The sequence below is a fragment of the Schistocerca serialis genome, chromosome 4 (genome assembly GCF_023864345.2).
Source record: "Schistocerca serialis cubense isolate TAMUIC-IGC-003099 chromosome 4, iqSchSeri2.2, whole genome shotgun sequence".
In the NCBI taxonomy this organism is placed as follows: domain Eukaryota; kingdom Metazoa; phylum Arthropoda; class Insecta; order Orthoptera; family Acrididae; genus Schistocerca; species Schistocerca serialis.
Genome location: NC_064641.1, coordinates 707,231,029 through 707,254,090, shown reverse-complemented (window position 1 = coordinate 707,254,090; position 23,062 = coordinate 707,231,029). Strand labels below are relative to the sequence as shown.

The 23,062-nt window shown below is 46.3% G+C and overlaps 3 non-coding genes across 3 annotated transcripts; 1 reads left to right on the top strand and 2 right to left on the bottom strand.

Annotated features, from left to right (window-relative positions):
- Positions 1 to 1,081: 1,081 nt before the first annotated feature.
- On the bottom strand, positions 1,082 to 1,153 carry Trnaa-cgc (transfer RNA alanine (anticodon CGC)). Its single transcript has one exon. It is a non-coding gene; the product is annotated as a tRNA-Ala (tRNA).
- Positions 1,154 to 15,424: 14,271 nt separating this feature from the next.
- Positions 15,425 to 15,496, bottom strand: Trnaa-cgc (transfer RNA alanine (anticodon CGC)). The gene has a single exon. It is a non-coding gene; the product is annotated as a tRNA-Ala (tRNA).
- Positions 15,497 to 15,614: 118 nt separating this feature from the next.
- Positions 15,615 to 15,686, top strand: Trnaw-cca (transfer RNA tryptophan (anticodon CCA)). Its single transcript has one exon. It is a non-coding gene; the product is annotated as a tRNA-Trp (tRNA).
- Positions 15,687 to 23,062: the final 7,376 nt, after the last annotated feature.

Here is a 23,062-nt window from a genome sequence, read left to right as displayed (position 1 = left end):
TTATTATTTCTGTTTTTTAAATTTCGGTGGAGAGGTTACAACAGGTTTACTTGCTACGGGCATCAGCTCAACTGGCATTGGGTGCGGAAACGATTGGCGATGCTCACACGTAGCACTGAAAGTCTTTATACAACTGATATCCTCCTGTGGCCTGATACACGGTATTACACCAAAACGAAAAACAATACTGTTATGTGGATACTGGGACATTTTGTCACTTACGTCATAACTAAACACGGAGAAGACAATATTACTCTCTTTACTGCTTATATGGACACGGCATATTGGCGAAGAAACCAGTTCCCGCACATTAAGAGGGATTTTGGGAATATGTTAGCAATACTGTTTGAGAAACAGGGAATTGCGTGATTCTAAAGTAACTCCGCGATTACTGTCAACATTTCCACGGTGAAGTTCCCACGTACAAGTCAACACTGAATACTATTTTCGTTAGCATTTCGTCTATGGCGCATGAAGAACCTGAGGTTTTCTTTTCTTTCTTATTCCTCATTATTTGTTTTTGAGGGAAGAGATATTTTTTTTTCTTCTTGGATTTGAGAAAGTTCTCTATTTTTCGTTGCACTTATATTACAAAGAAGACGAAGCAATGTACTACTTGTAATCCGGATGAAATAGAATTCCTTTTGTGTACTGTTGTACGACGCCAATAAATCTGGAAACTTTGATTTCTTTTGACTATAGCTGAAGAAGCTCGCCAAGGAAGGCATTCATGGAGAAGTCGTAGAGCATTCGACTGCAGATCGAGAGGTCCCCGGTTCAATCCCGGGTGCCCCCTTCATTTTTCAGTATCTCGAAAAAACAAATGACGATTGTCGCGGTGAGTTGCAAATACATGTTTGAGATGCACCCTGCACGCCATACCGAAGGCTTTGGAGCAACATTTTAATAGGGGGGGGGGGGGGGGATCGCAGCCCAGGGTCTTGCAGGTCATCGTCCTCCCGCCATGAGGTCGAACTGTACGAAATCCACTTGCTTGGGGGAAGAATCTTGTACACTGAATTTTATAGAATATGGTGATAGGCAAAAGTTTTCATGTACTGCTGCACGGAGAAACAAAAATTGGAGGAGCTGGGATTTGAACCCAGGACTTTCCGCATGCGAAGCAGACACTCTACCACTGAGTTACACCCCCGCCAGAGCAAGTACATCTGGGACGAGTGTCTCGTGGATCCTACTGTCATTATTTCTTAGGTTTGAACGGTACAGTAAGTGTTCGAGGAACCTATTCATGACAAGACCTAAGCAGCGTCGACTCCGTGGCCCAACGGTAGCGCGTCTGACTCCAGATCAGAAGGTTGCGTGTTCAAATCACGTTGGGCTCACAATGAAATTTTCGTTTACGATCGCCATAGGCGAGTATGTCAGTTTAATCAGATACCAAACGATTACGGAGAACGGATGAACAGAACTTGCTTGAAAAAAGCTACTAGTGCAATTTTCGCGTTCTGACATTAAGGTGAAGGCGCCGACTCGCACTTCTCCAGGCGCGAAGTGTCTAGTATTTTTGATATTTATATCGTTTAACGCTAATATATAACTGAGAGATAATGATTACGCAATTTTTGCTCGATTAGACGTCTTTAGCCAGGCAGAGTATAATATTTTTCCTTAAGTTATGGGAACAGAAAGATCGTGAAAGGGGGTATAGCTCAGTCGCAGTCGCGCCTGAGACACGGTGCTAATCGGACGTATTAAGTGCTCCGCTCCGACACGTGTTTACAAGTCGTGATTACTACTTAACTTTCTCTTTGCCCGTGAAGTGTTCTGATTTTGTGTATATTGGTCTCAAGTTTGATTTTCGTTCTTGTGTTATTCTAGCGGTTCAACCGCTAGCTATAGTTTGCAATGTCCAGGTTATTTCCGGGAAAGTGTACACTCCGTTTTGATTTCGACAAGTCTACCCGTTATGTGCAGCCTAGTTCCTTGGAAATACATGATTGGATTGTGGATGTTATTGGGATTACCTCTGATCAAGTGCACACTGCCTATTATGATACCGAGCAATATTGTTTCTTTGTAAAATTGCTGAATCCTGTGTTACTGGAAAAGATTATAACGACACACGGAGGGAGAGCTGTTTTTCGGCACCGGGACGAGTCTGTAAGTACTGTGCTCATTTCCAATGCCGACGTAGAGTATACCAATGTGCGTATCTTTCACTTACCCCTGAAGTAGAAAATTGTTATCTGAAGGAGGTTCTGTCTAAATTCGGGGATATCAAGCAGATTCGAAACGAACGGTGGTCGAACCAGCACAGGTTACAATGTTACAGTGGCGTCCGATCTGTAGAAATGCATATAAAGCAGAATATTGCCTCCCATATTACCGTTTGTGACTATAGGGCTCACGTTACTTACAGTGGCCAACCTCCCACATGCCATATCTGTAATGAAAGTGGTCACTTGCGTCAGGACTGTCCCACGCGAATGTTTGTGCTACAGAATTCGCTGCAGCAGCGTAAACGGCCTACGTTGGCAGATGTAGTGGCGGATAAACCTATGATAGAGCGTGAGGTCCCTAGTTCTGACGTACCTTCGGGAGAGCTAAAAGAAATTCGCCCTGAAGAATTTCCGGCTCTGGTTAGGAGAGATAATGGTGCTAAGTCACCGGCGAAAGTCGATGCCACGACTAATAAGAGGCGTCGAACTTGTGAAAGCCGTGACTCTGATGATGACACATTCAGTACGCCCGAGACCGCGGAACCGGACGTCCGGGGAACCGCTTCGGACGCAAAAGTTATAACCGGTGCAGCGACTGTGGACGATTGTTCTACCGCAATTTCAAGCGCCGATACTTCCGTAGATGCCGTTCAGTTACCACAGGCTCATGTCTCAGAACTTCCGCAACAGCACACTCAGGAAGGTCAACAAGTAGGTGTGGCGCACGTGTCTGCTGGAAGTACACACATCGAGGCTCGCTGCGATGGTATACAAACAATATCTCCAAGCGCGGACGGTACACAACGCGTGGCAGCCGCTCCGGCCCTGGCCTCAGAACAACACGAATGTCAACAACTCCGCGACGGTATAGAAACACAGCAGCCCGGGACTGTCAGTGACAACAAACAGTTTCGGGCAGCGAGTGTTGCCAAACAAGCTGATAGTGAAAGTGGTGGCTCAGCTGATCGCTCGCCAGGGGGTTCGGCGCATCCGCTCCCGACGCAAGATTTGTCAGGAGAGAAGCTTGACATCCCCCAAGACCCTCTGTAACCTCCCCCTCACTTATCGACCTTAATGACAGTGAAAAATTAAACCGCGTGTACCTAATGGAAATTTGGGAAAAGCAATCGTCACCGAAGTTAATCTGTCGGTAAAGAGGGAGGAAAGGGTTACATCTAAATGAAAGGAAAAATGCAAATGAAACTGGTGGAAATTAATTTTGAAAGGGGTAAAGTAAATGTGCGGCCCTTACGTTAACAATTAACTAGCGGTAATTAGATATTTGAGATTTGGGGGAAATTGCGGTCGCCAGTCCTAAGGACAATTACTATAGTAACTGAAAAAGAAAGGTAATTACACATATAATTAGCACTAGAAGCGTGGCAACTGAAGGTTGACACGTGTAGTGTGAAAACTGAAAGTTTGTCAGAAGTAATAACTTTCGCTGCACTCTGACTTAATTTAGCAAAAGAATTAATAAAACCGGAAAACGGAAAGTTAATTTAGTGACTGAAATTAATAAGAAGCTTTCTTTCTTAAGCACATCGAAATTCAGTAAAATACGGTTAGTCTTGGACTACCTCAACAATCATTTCAAAAGCTACTTGAATCTACGCAATTTAGAAATAAGAGATTTAGCTTTGAACTTGAATTAAATGATTCTGAACAATTAACAATAGTAAAATTTAGTACGTACCAAGCTGAGCTGCAGTCACAGGTAAGCTAAAATACGGTAACTAAACTCGCACTCTTAATTTGTGCTTGCGTAATCTAAATATTGTAGCCAGCTATGAATACTTAAACTGAACTTTGAAATTAAAGCAGTGAAATGGAATGATTGTACTTTAATGCTGGCATCCGAATTTCAACGACACTCGGGTTGATTTCGGAAAAGGAAGGGACCCTGCTTGGTAATGCAATTGGGACAATGAGCAACAAAGGTTCATGCTAAGTTGCTGTAATTTTGCGAGGCAAATGGAACAATTTGAAAAGCTGAGGTCTGCCGTACAGTTCTAAAACTTGACGTGCTTCCAGTCTTCCTTGTTGGTTGATTGAAGGTTTGAAGCCGTCGATCGAGGAGGTGGCGACAGTCACTCACTGTCGGCCGTCGCTGTTGCAGAAGCTGGATGTTGGCGCGCCTTCTTCTCGACACGGTCACCAGACGAAACGGGCTCTTGATGTGCGCCAGCTAATGCTTCCCGTCCGCGACACCATGTCAGAAACTATCATCGCAAGTCGATCGCAATTACATGCTGCCAAACCACGAAAGCGCGGCAACTCGCAGGAGTTTCACACAACACACCTGCTCCACTGCACCACCCCAGCCAGACTCCCACTGCTCTGCCCGCGCTCCACGCGTCAGAGTTAACACTACCAAAGATCCTAAACACTTTCGTTCTCCACACGACCTATCGATGTATTCGTTCGATAGTATAGTTTTCCCTAGGCCAGACCCAGCGTATAAATGCAAGTAATATTCACAAAACAAACCAATTATACATCGACATAAATGCATATATATACAAATAGTAAAACAATTACAATATATAAAGACACAGAAATGTCATATATTGAGGTAACAAAACAAGGAAAAAATTTATAGTACCATAGATGGAAATAGGAGGATATGCATTTCCGGCGTTACACCTCCCACGTCTCCGACTGCAGCGGTGCTACACAGTGTCCGTCACAGGATCCGAGTGCCGCCCAATGTTAATGCTGTCCGGAAAAAAAGTAAAAACAAAGCCGCAAGAGAACAGCTCAATGACGTTCCAGACACGAATTCCGCGGCCGCTACTAAGATGGAATGGCATGGAGATGTGGACAATTGAAGGTAGTTGATCCCTCTTTCTCTCAGACGTCCAGTTATTATGTCACAGGCCTATACGATCACGACCCTCAATATTAATAAAATCAGATCTGAAGTGAAACTGAATGCATTAAAACAATATCTGTATGAGTCAGGAACTGATATAGCACTTTTGCAGGAGGAGTCCATGCCACAATTTACTCTTCCTGGGTTTGTCGGAATTACGAATTTTTCCCCGGAAACGACCGTGGGGACCGCAATCTTAATTAGAGAAGGGATTCCAGTTACTGAGATTGACAAATTGGAATCGGGTAGAGGGGTGGGGATCACCGTTTACGGCGTCACCATCATCAACTTGTACGCACCTTCTGGCAATACCTTTACAGCAGAACGAGCTACTTTTTTTCGGGAACATATACTCTATTTATTTAGGAAAAATCCCCGACGCCTTATCATTGGTGGTGATTTTAATTGTGTCTTATCCCGGAAAGATCAGTCCCCAAATTTTAATTATTCGTCTGATTTGAAGCGCCTCGTGACCGACCACAAACTTAAAGATGTGTGGGAAATTCGGTACCCGACGTTGGTACGCTTCACTCACATCGTCGCGAATTCCTGTAGCAGAATCGACAGGATTTATGTTTCCGACGTTTTCGAGAATGATTTATTAAAAGTAGAGACGATCCCCGCCAGTTTCTCCGATCACAGTGGTGTCATCGCGTGCCTGAAATTACTTCCACAACCCACACGATGGTATAAAAGTCAATGGAACCTGAATGTGTCTTTGTTAACGGATGTTGAGCTGGAGGAGGGGGTGCGTCGAGCTTGGGAGCAGTGCTTGCGCGCTACTAACAAATTTCGTAGCACTATAGAGTGGTGGACTCTGCAGGCAAAGCCGAAACTGCGAAATGTCATCATGTACTTCGGGATTGAAAGGGTGGCGGAGATAAAAAAGACGATGGAATTTTATTACACAATCTTACGGGACCTGTACGATCGTGCAGACGCGACGACCACCAGAACCGACGACATTCGGAAAATAAAAGCAAAATTAATCAGTCAGAAGAGGATGCAACTGGACGGCCTTAAGATAAAATCTGAAGTGACGTCGGTCAGAGATGATGAAGCAGCCGCTCTGTACCACCTCGTCAAACATACAAAGAACAGGAGGCGGACTTTTATTGATGCCCTGAAACTCGAGGATGGAAGAACGATTGACACTCACCGAGAGATTGTCAAAGCTCTGCACGACTATTTTGTCAACACCTACGCATCGGCCGCTCTACACAACGACTGCTATGATGGACTGTTTAGCGCCATTTCATCTACCGTCACAAGGGACGAAAATGACTCCATCTCGTTAGCCTTCAGTAATACAGATGTTTTGGAGGTCGTCTGCAGTTCGCCACTTAAGAAATCCCCTGGCCCTGGTGGCTTACCAGTTGAATTTTACAAGCACTATTGGCACATCATCGGGGACAAAATTACTCAAGTCACGAACGAAGTCTTGCAAGGAACGTCTGTCCCCACCCGTCTTTAAGGAATGTAAAATTGTGCTTCTCCCTAAAACTATCACCAATTTCCGACCAATATCGTTATTAAACTCTGATTATAAGATCGTGGCTCGCGCAATTACCGTGAGACTCATGCCACTCACTGCTAAAATCATTGGCCACCAGCAGACATGTGCCTTTAGATGAACAATTCTGCAAACGGCTGCTTTTTACCGAGATGTCATTGCTTTAACGAACGCTAGTAACATGAAATGTGGGCTGATCTTTCTCGATTTTTTTAAAGTTTTTGATCTCGTAAATCACGCGTACCTCCTCGAGACTATGCAAAGACTGGGTTTCACTCGGAACACGATTGACATGATTAAAAACGTGGCCGTGGGAATCAAGGCAAAACTTTCTGTCAACTCACAACTGACGTGACCAATACCAATCAACAGAGGGGTTCCACAAGGGAGCCCCTTCTCCATGTTGCTTTTTGTACTCTCCCTTGAACCTCTGTTACAACAGTTGCAGACGAAACTCACTGGGATTACAATTTCTGGGGTAAAAAGTGTAATCGGAGCCTATGCCGACGATGTGGGTGTGGTGATTCGCAATGTCGATGATGTCACCGTATTAGCGGCTGAACTTCGGAAATACTGTCTGGCGTAAGGGGCGCAGTTAAATGAACAAAAAAGCAAATTTCTGAACCTCTGTGGCCTCCAGCATTTGCGTGTTGATTATGCTACACAAGTCAGAGTACACAAGGCTCTGGAGATCATGTTGACGGCGTCCTCTCTAAAGATGATAGCGGCTAACTGGCGGGATGTAGCACGTAAAATAAATGGTGCCCTAATTGATAATTACCATCGCAGCCTCAACCAATTTGATCGTATTCAACTTATCAACGCCTGTATTTTATCAAAGGCGTATTACATGGCGCAGCTTCTGCCGCTCCCTGCAGTAATTGCTAGAAATAATATGTCAAAGATAACAAATTTTATTTGGCGCGGGGAAATTTTTCGCGTATCTGCCAAAACTACAACACTCCACCCCCTAAACGGAGGGATGGGCTTAGTCGACATCAGGGAAAAGGCAGCAGCTCTCTATGTTACAAGGACGGTCTCTATCATTAACAATTACCCTTCGGGCATTACGGCGCAATTATTCACTGCCGTCAGGCCGCAAAATCTTTACCCCCCGCTGAACATTCAGACCATCAGTTACAAGCTCAAACACATCCGAGATTATTATTTTGCACGCAGCTACATCGGTCAAGACCTCTTAAATTCTCGACATTTAGCGGCTGCAGCAATATTGGCATACTGGCGTCAACACGAAGGACCGAATCCAATTGTTACGAAGTACAGTGGCATCAACTGGGATATAGTATGGCGTAATGTCAGTTCCAGTGTCCTTACTTCAGCCTCTCGAACTGCATGGTACAAAGCAATCAATGAAGTGATTAGCACCAATGAGAGGCTACATAAAATCGGACTCAGTGATACAACTCTCTGCCATAGCTGTCAACTGGTGGATACAGTTCTGCACCGTTATACCTGCGGAGAACGTGCACGAAATTGGGGCTGGCTGAGAGAAAAAATAGCCGTTGTTACCAGGACTACACCCGCCAACATACCTTCAACTATGTTGTCTCGACCCGACGTGCGATTTTATCCGCCGGCGAAACGTAGTTATGTGGTTGCTGGGCAACTATTCCAGCTATGATTTAATCAACTTGGTGGTGACGATCCCTTGCAATTCAAGATGTTTATGGAAATCGAATTCGCGAAAACCTGCAGCTATCCCAATCATGGCAACATTTTCGGCAATATGCTTAAAATAATATTTAATAGAATGGGTATAGGGTAAGATATATGAGTCTAACGGGGTGGGCCCAGGCCACGGGACTCCAGTAGTGCCGCGAAGAGGCCCCACTGCTTCTGTCTCGTGACCTGCCTCCCACACCCCCCATCTACCACCACTCACAGACTCCACTCCAGTACACCGGAAACTGAGAACAATTCTTGTGGTGGTGGTGGTGGTTGTTGGATGTTTAAGGGGGACTAAACAGCGAAGGTCATCAGTCCCCCATTCCAAAATCAGGCGAGCCGGAAATCGACGAAGCAGATAAAAACCAAAGGGGGAGGAGACGTCCCCCCAGGCGCTAAAAGCACACAAATCCAGCAACAAACACTACAGACAAGAACAGGACATAGGAACACCAGACAGAAAGAAACAGAAAGAAACAGAAGAAAGGAAGATGGCCGGAGACTGGTTGACTGACCACGAGATCAAAAATGGGAAAGAGTCAACCAGCTCACGGCACACCAGAACAGCAACAGACACAAGGACAAGAGACACAGAAAGGGAAAGGCGCAGGACCTCCCTAAATCGAACCATAAAACGGACTACCACGGATAAAATTTAAAACGGTATCAGCCATGGAGGCATCGTCGGATAAAACCAAAGCCAAAGTGCCCGGAAGATTAAAAGATTGCCGGAGTGTGCGCAGTCGAGGACACTCCAGCAAAATGTGGCCGACCGTCAGCCGGGACCCACACCGACACAAGGGGGGATCCTCCTGACGCAACAGATGGCCGTGCGTCAGGTAGGTATGGCCGATGCGCAGCCGACATAGGACTACCGAGTCCCTGCGAGAAGCCCGCAGGGAGGAACGCCACACATCGGTCGTCCCCTTGACAGCCCGTAGTTTATTCCGGGCTGTCATGCCACGCCACTCAGCAGCCCACATCCCAAGTACCTTACGGCGCAACACCAGCTGCTGGTCGCGAGCCGTAAGGCCGATATCCAAAGCTGGGGCGTCTATCGCCCCTTTGGCCAGCCTGTCTACACGTTCATTCCCTGGGATGCCAACATGACCGGGCGTCCAAACCAGGACCACTGAACCACCAGAACGGGCGATGGCGGAGACAGCCTCCTGAATGGAGGACACCAGAGGAGAGGAGGGATAGCAGCGGTCGATGGCCTGAAGGCTGCTCAGGGAGTCACTGCAGATGACAACGGACCTACCTGAGCAGAAACGCATGTGCTCAAGAGCGCGCAAGATGGCCACCAGCTCTGCAGTAAAAATACTGCAGCCAGCCGGCAAGGAGCGTTGCTCAACATGGTCAGAGTGAGCAAAGGCGTAGGCAGTGCGACCATCAACCAGGGAACCATCAGTGTAGACAGGCTCACAGCCCGGAAATGAGTCGAGGAGCGCAAGAAAACGGCGACGGAGGGCCACAGGCGGAACCGAGTCCTTAGGGCCCTGTGCCAAATCCAGACGGACAGACGGCCGGGACAAACACCAGGGAGGCGTAGGTGTACGGACCCGGAAGGGAGGCAGAAGAGGGAATGACCCCAGTTCTGACAGCAGGGACTGGACACGGACAGCTACGGAAAGCCCAGACCTAGGTCGCCGTTCGGGCAGATGGAGGACCATGGCAGGGAAAAGCAGGCGACGATTGGGATGGCCTGGCGAGCAATGCACGTTGACAGCATAATCGGCGAGCAGTCGATGGCGGCGAAACCGCAGCGGGGGAACCCCGGCCTCCACCAGTAGACTATCCACGGGGCTCGTACGAAAAGCGCCAGTTGCAAGCCGGACCCCACAGTGGTGTATGGGGTCTAACAACTTCAACACTGAGGGTGATGCAGACCCATAGGCCAGGCTCCCATAATCAAGCCGAGACTGCACAAGGGCTCTGTACAACCGCAGCAGCGTGCAGCGATCTGCACCCCAAGACGTGTGGCTAAGGCAGCGGAGGGCGTTGAGGTGCCGCCAGCATTTTTGCTTCAGCTGAGTAACATGAGGAACCCATGTGAGCCGGGCATCAAACACGAGTCCCAAGAAGCGGCAAGTGTCCACCACTTCAAGCAGGTGGCCGTCGAGGTAAAGGTCAGGATGAGGGTGGACCGTTCGACGCCTGCAGAAGTGCATAACCCGAGTCTTGGCAGCAGAGAACTGAAAACCATGAGCCAGAGCCCATGATGCTGCCTTGCGAACGGCGACTTGCAACCTGCGTTCGGCGACTCCCGTAGTCGTGGAGCTAAATGAGATGCAGAAGTCGTCGGCATACAAAGAAGGAGACACCGACGACCCCACTGCTGCAGCCAGACCATTAATGGCCACTAGAAATAACGAGACGCTCAACACCGAGCCCTGCGGGACCCCATTTTCCTGTATATAAGAGGAACTAGAGGTGGCACCCACTTGCACCCGGAAAGAGCGGCGCAATAAAAAGCTTTGGAGAAAAGCCGGGAGCCGACCACGAAGACCCCACCCATGCAACGTGGCGAGGATGTGATGCCTCCATGTGGTGTCATACGCCTTCCGCAGATCGAAAAATACAGCAACAAGGTGCTGACGTCGGGCAAAAGCCGTACGGACAGCAGATTCCAGCCGCACCAAACTGTCCACCGCAGACCGGCCCCGACGGAAGCCACCCTGGGACGGAGCGAGGAGACCGCGCGACTCAAGGACCCAACACAAACGCCGCCCCACCATACGTTCGAGCAATTTGCACAAAACGTTGGTGAGGGTAATGGGACGATAGCTGTCCACCGCCAGTGGGTCCGCACCGGGCTTCACGATGGGGACAATAAGACCCTCTCGCCATTGCGACGGGAACACGCCCTCGCTCCAAATACGGTTAAAGATGGTGAGGATGTGTCTCTGGCAGTCCCTGGAGAGATGCTTCAGCATCTGCGCGTGGATGCAGTCAGGTCCTGGTGCTGTATCAGGGCAATCGGCGAGGGCAGCGAGGAGTTCCCTCTCGCTGAAAGGAGCATTGTATGTTTCACAATGACGCGTGTGGAATGAGAACGGCGTCCGCTCGGCTCGCTCCTTTAGAGAGCGAAAGGCGGGGGGATAGGATGCAGTCGCAGAGCTCTGAGCAAAGTGCGCGGCTAGCCGTTCAGCAATGGCGGCAGCGTCCGTGCAGACAGCGCCGTCCAAGGAGAGCCCAGGGACACCCACAGGGGTCTGGGAGCCATAAATCCGCCGGATCCGGGACCACACGTGCGAGGACGAGACACGGGAGCCCAGGGAGGAGACGTACCTCTCCCAGCACTCCTGCTTACGCCGTGCAATAAGTCGACGGGCGAAGGCACGGAGCCTCTTAAAGGCGATGAGGGTCTCCAGAGACGGGTGCCGCCTATGACGCTGGAGAGCCCGCCTACGGTCGCGAATAGCCTCAGCAATCTCCGGCGACCACCAGGGGACAGCCTTCCGCCGAGGGAGGCCAGAGGAACGGGGGATGGTAGCCTCGGCCGCTGAAATGATGGACGTGGTTAAAACACAGACCACCTCGTCAATGTCACCCTGTGGGGGAGACGCAATGGTTACAGCGGAAGTAAAAGCTGGCCAGTCAGCCCTGTGGAGAGCCCAGCGGGGCAAGCGCCCAGAAGAATGACACTGTGGCAGTGACAAATAGATGGGAAAATGGTCACCACCACACAGGTCAGGATGCACCCTCCAGTGGAGGGATGGGACAAGTCCAGGGCTGCAAATAGAGAGATCGATGGCCGAGAACGAGCCGTGGGCCACACTGAAATGCGTGGGAGCACCGGTGTTCAAGAGGCTAAGGTCGAGCTGAGCCAACACATGCTCCACGGCCCGACCACGATCATCGGAGACACTCCCACCCCATAGAGGGTTGTGGGCATTGAAATCGCCCAGCAGCAAAAAAGGTGGCGGCAGTTGTGCTATCAGAGCAGCCAGGACATGCTGCGCGACAGTACCATCAGGTGGAAGGTAAATACTGCAGACGGTAATGGCCTGGGGCGTCCACACCCGAACAGCGACAGCCTCTAAAGCTGTTTGTAGAGGCACAAACTCGCTGTGAAGAGAGTTCAGGACATAAATACAGACGCCACCAGACACCCTTTCGTAAGTTGCCCGGTTCTTAAAATAACCCCGATAGCCACGGAGGGCGGGGGTTCGCATTGCTGGAAACCAAGTTTCCTGCAGATTAATGCAAAGGAAAGGATGACGGCTGATAAGGTGGCGGAGCTCAGCTAGATGGTGGAAGAAACCGCTGCAGTTCCACTGGAGGATGTTATTAGCCATGGATGGGAAAGGCGTGAAGGGACTGGGGAGGCAGACTACGCCTCCGGGGCCCCTGCTGCTACAGAGTCACCACCTGGAAAACAGCCATCTACTGCATCCGAGGGACTGGCGAGATCCATGTCCTCAGCGGACGCCAGAATCTCCACCTCATCCTCAGACGCAGAGCTTGTAGGAAGCGGTGGAATGGGTGCCACCGCAATGTCGGTAGCCTTGGGGAGTTTCTTCTTCTGCTGCTTCTCGCGCCGTGCCTTTGGTGGCGCAGGCTGGGAGGGCGCAACTGGGGCGGTCTCAGGGACAGACGATGACCGTGTGTCCCGACGACCAGGGACTGGCGGTTGTTTGAGCCACTTGCGGCCGTCGGCTTTGGAACCGGTCGGAGCGTGCGAAGGAAGGTCCCCAAGGGACCCCTTCCTTACGAGAGGAGCCGAAGAAGTCTTACGCTTCTCCGGCTGGGAAGGGGGGACTGATGTCCCCGATGGTTGGGGGGGTGTTGCTCCTGAAGTAGATGGAGCAGGAGCAACAGGAGGTTTAGTGCCCCCCACCATCAAGGGGGCAGGTGTGGGACTTCGACTCTGGGAGCTGACTGGTGCGGATGGAATTGTAGAAGGAGTGACAGTTGCGGCATATGAAGCTGTCATGCGCACCGGATGAAGTCGATCATATTTTCGCTTCGCCTCAGTGTACGTCAGGCGGTCGAGAGTCTTTATTTCCATGATCTTCCGCTCCTTCTGCAGAATCGGACAGTCTGGCGAGCAAGGCGGATGGTGCGCACCACAGTTCACACAGATTGGAGGCGGCGCACAGGGATGATCTGGATGGGAAGGTCGACCGCAATCGCGACAGACGAGGTCGGACGCACAGCGGGAAGACATGTGGCCGAACTTCCAACACTTGAAGCATCGCATCGGGGGAGGGATATACGGCTTGACATCACAACGGTACACCATCACCTTGACCTTCTCAGGTAACGTGTCACCCTCGAAGGCCAAGATGAAGGCACCGGTGGCAACTTGACGATCCCTCGGACCCCGGTGGACGCGCCGGACGAAATGGACACCTCGGCGCTCCAAGTTGGCGCGCAGCTCGTCGTCGGACTGTAAAAGCAGATCCCTGTGAAAGATAATGCCCTGGACCATGTTCAGACTCTTATGGGGCGTGATAGTGACAGAGACATCCCCCAGCTTAGTACAAGCGAGCAAGGCCCGCGACTGGGCGGAGGATGCCGTTTTTATCAACACCGATCCGGACCGCATCTTGGACAAGCCCTCCACCTCCCCAAACTTGTCCTCTAAATGCTCGACAAAGAACTGAGGCTTCACGGACATAAAAGATTCCCCGTCAGATCTGGTACAGACGAGATATCGGGGCGAGTATCTTTCGCTCTCATTCATAGCCCTTCGTTCCTCCCATGGTGTGGCCAGGGAGGGGAACGATTTGGGGTCATACACGTTAGCCTTGAATTGAGCTTTGGAACGCTTAGAGACTGCTGACGGCTGGCCGCCAGCAAGAGAAGATGTACCACGCTTCATTGCGGGTCATCCGCCCTGATGCCACCTACTCCGACCAAGGGCCCTCCCCACGGGCGCCACCCAGCCACAGCAAAGGCCACCTGGCAGGATGGCCATTGCCGGGAGTCCTGATGCCCCAGGGAGATGGGCATCTACTCCTTGGCATACGTGGGGAGTGAACGGCGCAGGCATCAGTAGAGCGATCCCTGTGTTGTCAGGGGGCTACAACCAAGAGGGTACATGGCGACCCCACCACAACGGACTGGCTACCGTGCTGGATCTTAGGTGCAAAAATGGCCAAGGTCGTCGTCACAGTTAAAAGAAACACTGCAGAGTGCAGCGTGGAAATCGCCCAAGAGATCGAAAACGAGCGGGACACCATTGCAACGACGAGAAAGACGGCTATAGGTCTAATTGCACGAAGGATACAGTGCACCATGTAAGGTGCCCTTCCCCAATTGGCTCGCTCTTCGGAAGAATTTAGATAGATGGAGGTCAAACCCGAGAGGGGACCATCACATAAGGCCGAAACGTTTGAGACTCCTTTTAGTCGCCTCTTACGACAGGCAGGACTACCGCGGGCCTATTCTTACCCCCGAACCCGCAGGGGGTACAATTCTTGTGTTAGCAACGGAGCCATTTTTTTCTAATTTTCTCCAGAAGCTATGAGAGACCAGCAAAGACGAGTGTTTTAGTCTGTTGATTTTCCAAAAAAATAGAAACGAAAAGTGGTTAAGACGTTAAATATATATATATATATATATATATATATATATATATATATATATATATATATATATATACAAAAAAAGTTAGCTCCGTCGGAACAAAAAAAAAAGAAAATAAATAAATAAAAAAAGGAAAAAATATATAAAAAGGAACAAGTAAACTAGAAATAAAAAATAAATAAAAAAATGTGGCGCAACGGATAACACGTCTGAGTAAAATAAAAAAAAAAAAAAAAAAAGAAAAAGCTAGCTCAGTCGGTAGAGCATGAGACTCTTAATGTCAGGGTAAAAAAAAGAAAGTCGTAGAGCATTCGACTGCAGATCGAGAGGTCCCCGGTTCAATCCCGGGTGCCCCCTTCATTTTTCAGTATCTCGAAAAAACAAATGACGATTGTCGCGGTGAGTTGCAAATACATGTTTGAGATGCACCCTGCACGCCATACCGAAGGCTTTGGAGCAACATCTTAATGGGGGGGGATCGCAGCCCAGGGTCTTGCAGGTCATCGTCCTCCCGCCATGAGGTCGAACTGTACGAAATCCACTTGCTTGGGGGAAGAATCTTGTACACTGAATTTTATAGAATATGGTGATAGGCAAAAGTTTTCATGTACTGCTGCACGGAGAAACAAAAATTGGAGGAGCTGGGATTTGAACCCAGGACATTCTGCATGCGAAGCACACACTCTACCACTGAGTTACACCCCCGCCAGAGCAAGTACATCTGGGACGAGTGTCTCGTGGATCCTACTGTCATTATTTCTTAGGTTTGAACGGTACAGTAAGTGTTCGAGGAACCTATTCATGACAAGACCTAAGCAGCGTCGACTCTGTGGCGCAACGGTAGCGCGTCTGACTCCAGATCAGAAGGTTGCGTGTTCAAATCACGTCAGGGTCACAATGAAAGTTTCGTTTACGAAAGCCATAGGCGAGTATGTCAGTTTAATCAGATACCAAACGATTACGGAGAACGGACGAACAGAACTTGCTTGAAAAAAGCTACTAGTGCAATTTTCGCGTTCTGACATTAAGGTGAAGGCGCCGACTCGCACTTTCTCCAGGCGCGAAGTGTCTAGTATTTTTGATATTTATATCGTTTAACGCTAATATATAACTGAGAGATAATGATTGCGCAATATTTTGCTTGATTAGACGTCTTTAGCCAGGCAGAGTATAATACTTTTTCTTAATATATGGGAACAGAAAGATCGTGAAAGGGGGTATAGCTCAGTCGACAGTCGGTCCTCGGCGGCCGTGGTGAGCGGACGTGTGGTGCTTACGTCGCCGCTGCTGCTGGCTGTTGTGGTGAGTGCCGCCCTTGCTGTACACAGTAACGTGTTATTGTGTGGAATATGTGTAGGATTCCAACATGAGTCAATTAACACGACGGGATACTTTGAAGTTTGTGTTTGATTCAAACTATGCAAGACCAAAATCGTTTGAATTAGAATCGTGGATTGAGGAAGCTTTGAAACGATCCTTTGATGACATTCCTGGAGTCCATTTATCGATAGTTAGCAGCACTGCCTATATAAAGTTTAAATCTGCCGAAATCTGTGACCAAATCATTGACTCTTGTAGTGGTCGTTTGAAGTTTAAGCATTGTGATGGGAATGTTGGAGAGGTTCTCGCGTCTCATGCGGGGTTTGGTGTCCGCACCATTCGAATATTCGAACTACCGTTTGAAGTACCCGCGGAACACATTAACGCTGCTTTGGACAGTTATGGTAAGGTCATTAGCAATGTTGCCGATAAGTGGTTGTCTTTCAAAGTCCCTGTTTTGAACGGTGTTCGTCAGGTCAAGATAGAGTTGAAGAGACACATCCCGTCATATCTCACTATTTGTGGATACAGGACGATCGTTATGTTGGTTGGTTGGTTTGGGGGATTTAAAGGGACCAGACTGCTAGGGTCATCGGTCCCTTTTTCCAAAGACAAAAAACACCCACAGAGAATAAAAACGAGTGACAGAATAGAGCACAGACGACACGTAACAAGAGAAACTGAGACAAAGACCAGACAAAACGAACTAAAAGCACACAGAGTGTGACGGTGGTTGGCCGACCAGAGAAATAAAAAAGGAAAAGCCAACCACTAGAAACACATTAAAAAAACAATTTAAAACCGGAGGCCAAAGGCCAGAATCAACACAAAACAATAAGAGAAAAACAGAAACACTCAGATTAAAGAATAAAAACCCCCTGCCCGAATAAAACCTAAAACTAAGTCAGCCATAGTCGAGTCATCTGTTAAAAGGGCAGGGAGCGAGTCAGGCAGTGCGAACGACTGCCTGAGCGCGGCTAAAAACGGACACTCCAATAAAACATGAACTACGGATAAAACGGAGCCGCAGCGACATAGAGGCGCGTCCTCACGGCGCAATAAGTGGCCGTGCGTAAGCCGAGTGTGCCCAATGCGCAGCCGGCAGAGGACAACAGACTCCTTGCGAGAGACCCGCAAGGAGGAGCGCCACACACCGGTAGCCCCCTTGATGGCCCGAAGTTTGTTGCGTGAAGGCAGGGCGCGCCATTCAGTGTCCCAAAGGTCCAGAATTTTGCGGCGTAGGAACGCTCGCAAATCTGTTGAAACTTCCCCTTTGAACAATTATACAAGACTGTGCTTAAACTGACACACAATATTTTGTTAGCGCAACGCAATCTGACTTTCAAAATTCCCTACAAAAGAATGGCCCTGACTAACATTAAACTATACCTTTCACAAATCACTTACCTCACAAAAATCTTCGCTGCTCAAGCTACTGCAATACAGCGAGCGCCACTACTGCCAGCTAAATAAAAGATTCAAACTATGGAAGGCACTAACTACTGATAGGGATAGTTAGCAAATGAAAGATATTAGTAGAGAACAAATAATGTATTTACCTTGATATCATCATATATAAATATATCAGTTCATGAAAAATTACAAAACTCCGCCATCTCTCTCCCCACATCCACCACTGCTGGCGGCTCACCTCCAACTGCGCAACGCTACGCGCTGTTCACAGCCAGCTGCCTAACACTACAATGGCGAGTATTACAACAATGCAAAGCAGACACAGACTGCCCACAGCACAGCCAGTGATTGTCATACAGAGGTGGCGTTACCAATAAAAAACCTAAACAGCCTACTTACATAGAGAAAACATAAACAGCCTACTTACATAGCCCCCATGCTCCCCACAAAAATTTTTACAAATGGTGTTGGGCACTGGCCAATACAGATTTGACAAAAATTTTTCACAATTACAGTAACAATGATATAAAATGCACACACTTATTGATACAACGTTGGTCAAAAGCTCAAATTTTCTCACAGTCCCTAAAGACAGTCCTAATCGTACATAACAGGAGAATAGCAGTGTTTGTCTCAAAGTCTGAGCAGTAAAAGAAAATGCACACGGAAGTAGTGGATTTCCATGCAGTCTTGAAGAAGTAGTGTTGTCCTTCCAATGGAAAGACAGTGCTGACTCTCGACATGCTGACAGGTTATGGGCCACAACAGAGCAAACCCACAGCAGAGTCATTCGAAGTTTGGAAGAATATTGGTAGGTAGGTCATCACAGAGTGGACCCACTGGAGTCCTGGTAGAGATTGTGGTATTGGTGGGCCACCAGAGGTGCAGACCCACTGCAGTCCTTGTAGAAATAATGGCGTTTGTGGGTCATCATAGATGCAGACCCACTGTAGTCCTTGCAGAGATAATGGTATTGGTGGGCCACCAGAGGTGCAGACCCACTGTAGTCCTTGTAGAGATGACCAGCAGCCATCTATTGCGATTGTGCAGGTGCACATTCACCATCGAAGAGTCTTGCGGAGAATATAGCAAGTCCATAAACCACCACTTGTGCACTCACAAAGTTTTTGGAATTGTCCTTAGAACGAGCAATGCTGTTATCCAGTCCCTTGCTGAATCATTAACACACATGCAAACACTATCAGTCCCTACTTCTCACATATTGTCCATATACTATGACCAACAGAAACGTGTGCAGTGAAATGTAACTTAATTGGAAGAACTGGTAACAATTACAATTTGATAACATAAAAATACAATAACAAAGGTACAAAATACATCATTAAAAACATAATAATACAGATAACATTTGTAGTACAGGCTTTACAAAAGAATAGAAATAAACATATACATCAGTGTTACAAAAATAGTGACATAAGTACATACATAAAATAATGAGAATAGTTTTCGAAACATTAATTTCACACATGAACATTGAAACAGAACAGAATTGTAAACAACTTTACAAAGAAAATAACATATTATTAATGCAACTTATATTTGAGGATAACAGTATTCCTCCTCATAGTGAATATAGCTTAGTATTAGAAGAGAAAAAAATTCTATGAAACAGTACACAGAGACAGGAAGAAAACAAATACTCAAGGGTACACAAACACATAGTGGGATAACACCAATAGGAAAGGACAGGGTTCGTTTTCAGTGTAACATTTGGTACTGCAGTCCAACCCAAAACTTCATATATCTTTCCTGTTATTTCATTCTTTGTTTCCACCAAAAAAATCTTATCCAAGCATGCTTTCTGTATTCTGTTCATATTTCTTTCAAAATAATTATTTCTGATTGCACAATACTCATTTGGGCCCAAATCCTTTTTATATAACTTCGCAATGCATTCTTTACCTATTCTCCATAGTCAGTTTCTCATATAGTCTACCCCCTCTTAAGCTAACTTAAATCTACTGAGCTCAGATGCTAAACTAAGGGACGAGGCAATGCAGCATCACATAACAAATTAACACAAACAGCAATGACAAAAAACGCCAATTTGCAAAGCAAGCAGCAGTAAATCTAAATTAACAGAAAAAAATGCAAAATTACAACTAATATGAGCCAATGTGCAGCAACAAGAAAAGCTTAATAGAGTAATACAAAGTCAAATTCAGTAACACTATGCCTGGCAAACAGCAGTAACTTATACCTAAACATGACATAGCTCAAGCAGAAAAAAATATTACACTAAAGATAACAATGCAGATAAGGCAAATGTATAATCACATCTTAATGTCTAAGTAATTAAAGTGGTGCACCACAAGAAGTTATTCTACCAAAAAGTTACCTATTACTTGAAAAGAAAATTATGAATGCAGTTACTAGTTCCTTCTTATTGTTCTCTCCATTCCAAGTGCTCCTTTTTTAAAGAATGTGGATCATAAAATAATTATTTAATAGATCTGTTGACAGAAAGTGTTCACATTAGCAAATGCATTTCATTTTATAAAAGCAATGCTGCAACACAGCTGGAAACCAGATATCAAATGAAATAAGCAACTATGAAAAGCAAAGCATAAAAATATCATTCAGTAGTCATGTGACATTTCATAAGTTAGTAGAAATTCTCTCAACTCTCATAGAAAGACGCTTGTCATAATCAGGTGTGCAGATGTACGAATATTTCCCATCAATTCATAAGCATTTCAGTAATTAGCACAAAGTGCGAGTAATCATATGTTTTCAAGTAACGAGGGTGTCGCATTAGCGATGAAAGGCACACCCTAATGGCTTGTTCTCCAGGTGTTTGACACGTCCCACGTCCCCTTTTTTTTTCTACCTGTGCCGCTGAAAAGGGCTCGCAATAATGGCTTTTTCTCCAGGCGTCTGACACAGCTGGGTGCCCGCGACGCATTACGTGCAGGTGGTCACTTAACTTTCGTACGGAAATATTTACGACAGGAGATTCTGCTACCGTTGCAGTCTCATTTAAAAATATTTCACAGGTCAAGAATTAGCGTTGCAAATCTGTAGAAACAAAATCCTATAAATATAAGTGTCCAAAAAAAATATTCGTCAGCATTGTGATACAGTCACACATTTCATAACTCTTAAAGTACGTTTCTTGGTTTCCAACATCCTTTTCATAAATCAGAGTCCCTAAACACTACTCATTATTCCTTACCTCATTATACATATACATATTCGTCGACACTTCTTCAATATTTCATCGTGAGAAATACGTAGCATAATAAACATTCCTCAACAACATAATACACATCATCGTCGTAATAATATCATAAAACTTCAGTCAAATCTCAAAATCGTCGTAACTTCCTCCAATAATTTCTAAGCCTAAAAAGAATTCTCTGCTCATTTAAATAATGTCATCTACCTCAAACGTACTTTAAATATCATGAATCCATACCAAATACATCATTCAAAGCTCTCATAGTATCACAATGATTCCGAAAAATATGAGCGTTTCTCAAAGTACAGACAAAATACAGTTTCATAAGTGTGAAGTTACCCAACTGTGTATTGCGTAAACATGTGTCACTGATGTAGTAAAAAGAATGTTTGTTTCTCTGTCAAATAATCAGATAGCTGTGTAATTCTGTGTTAGAGAAATATGGTACCGATGTGTAAAGTTGTATAAGCAAATACCATATTAGCTAGGGTTCCTTGTGGTTGCCACACACATGGTACACAAAGTAAGCGTGTACCCCCCTGAGGATTAATGTAATTATACCCTCAGGTGTTACAGATTACAGCAATGGAATGAAATGTATCACGCAAAACTTTCTTTGTAATTCAAAAAATATTTAAAAATAAGTGTTTTAAGTATAAGGTTAATCACTCAAATGCGTGTACTGTAGCGCGAAACTGTGCGTCTTGTAACATAATCTCTGTGGAAGTGTCGTAGTTATCGTCCTCCGAAAGCTAAGTTCTGCAGAAGTCAATGTACTTACCTCATGATAAACAAAAGTGAAATGCTTTGCGTATAGATATCGTAGTTATTACGCTTATTGTTGTGATGAAGAAAGTACTGTACTGTAACGTATTGTTGTGCTACAGAAAACCCTGTCTCCTTGTAGCTATACCATAAAAGTTACTACTAAAACATGTTTTGCTTTCCAGAAGAAGTCAGAAAAACTGTGCGGATATAAAACAGATACACCGCAAAAGCAACATTGTAAATTGTCACTCATTAGTAGCGTCGTGATAAAAATCGTGTAGCTGTCACATAAACTAACTACTGTGTCGTCTGGTGTCTCACAGAAAGTACATTAAACCCAGAATGTACTTTCAAGTAAACCAAAATGTTGCATTAAAATCTCATTAGCAGTACTGGTATAGGTTCTTAGTATGTAAGCCTGATAGTCGTTACGTAATCGTGCAACTAACAAGCAAGAATGTACAAATACAATAACACTGTGACGTCTGTTCATTATAACAATGCATTCGTCATGTCTGTTTAAATAAGTTCTCTTGGTTCTTGACTGGATATTGTACTTCAAACATTGTTGTATGTTAACAGTTTCTTAAGCATACTAGTAACGTGAAGTGAAACGTTTTATGGCAAAGACAAAGTTAAAAGGCAGATTATCTGTCAATAAATGGTTTTACATGAGAAATGTGGTGTAAACCTTTACTCTTCCTAGTACGCAGAGTTTCAACTTCAACCCAGTTATCGTGCGGTATACGTCGGTAAAGAATACTGGAATATTTCTCAAGGTTAGCGTCTTATGTTATTTTTCTCGGAGCCAGCGGGCGCAAGCGGCTGCCTGCTGTGCGAGTCATTGTCTGTCTCTTTGTTGGCGCGCCGTTATTGGGATTAGGAGACCTAACTTCAACAAATTCGCCTTGCCGAGAGGGCCCTGCTCTGTTTGAAGCTCGCCAGTTCTGATGCAATTCAGGTCTGTCATTACGATCATATCGTCTGTTGTCATGTCGGTAGATTCGATAGTTTCTTTCTTGTCGGTCACGTGGTGGAGAATTTCTCCCTGAATCGTAACTGCGCGCTGGACCGTTGCGTCTAAAGTTATTCTGTCTCCCTTGATAATATTTATTTTGGTTCCCATATTGCCTGTTTCTCTGATTGTCTCTGTGATAGTCATTACCACGTAGAGGTGATCTTTCCCTGTAGTTATTACTACTCTGCCAACGGTTGTCATACGGGCGTTGTCTATTTTGGTCACGATTTGTGTTGTGAGAATAGCCTTGTCGTGTCCAGTTATTACTTCTTTCATCGCGGATTTGCGACGGATGTGACCTGTAATTGTTGTGTTCCTGGTTTCGCGTTCCGCGATTGTCAGTGTCAATTTCTAATTCTTGTAACAGTCCCTGAAATGCTTCAATGTCTTCTTTGCAACGTCCTGCTAAAATAATATGTCGTAAATGTTCAGGCAATTTGAGTAAGCAAATGCGGATGAGTTCTGAGGGGCTGTATGGGTTTGAAAGATACTGATTCTTTTGCAACATGTCTTCAAAATATTTCACAAGACTGGAGAATTCAGATTGTTC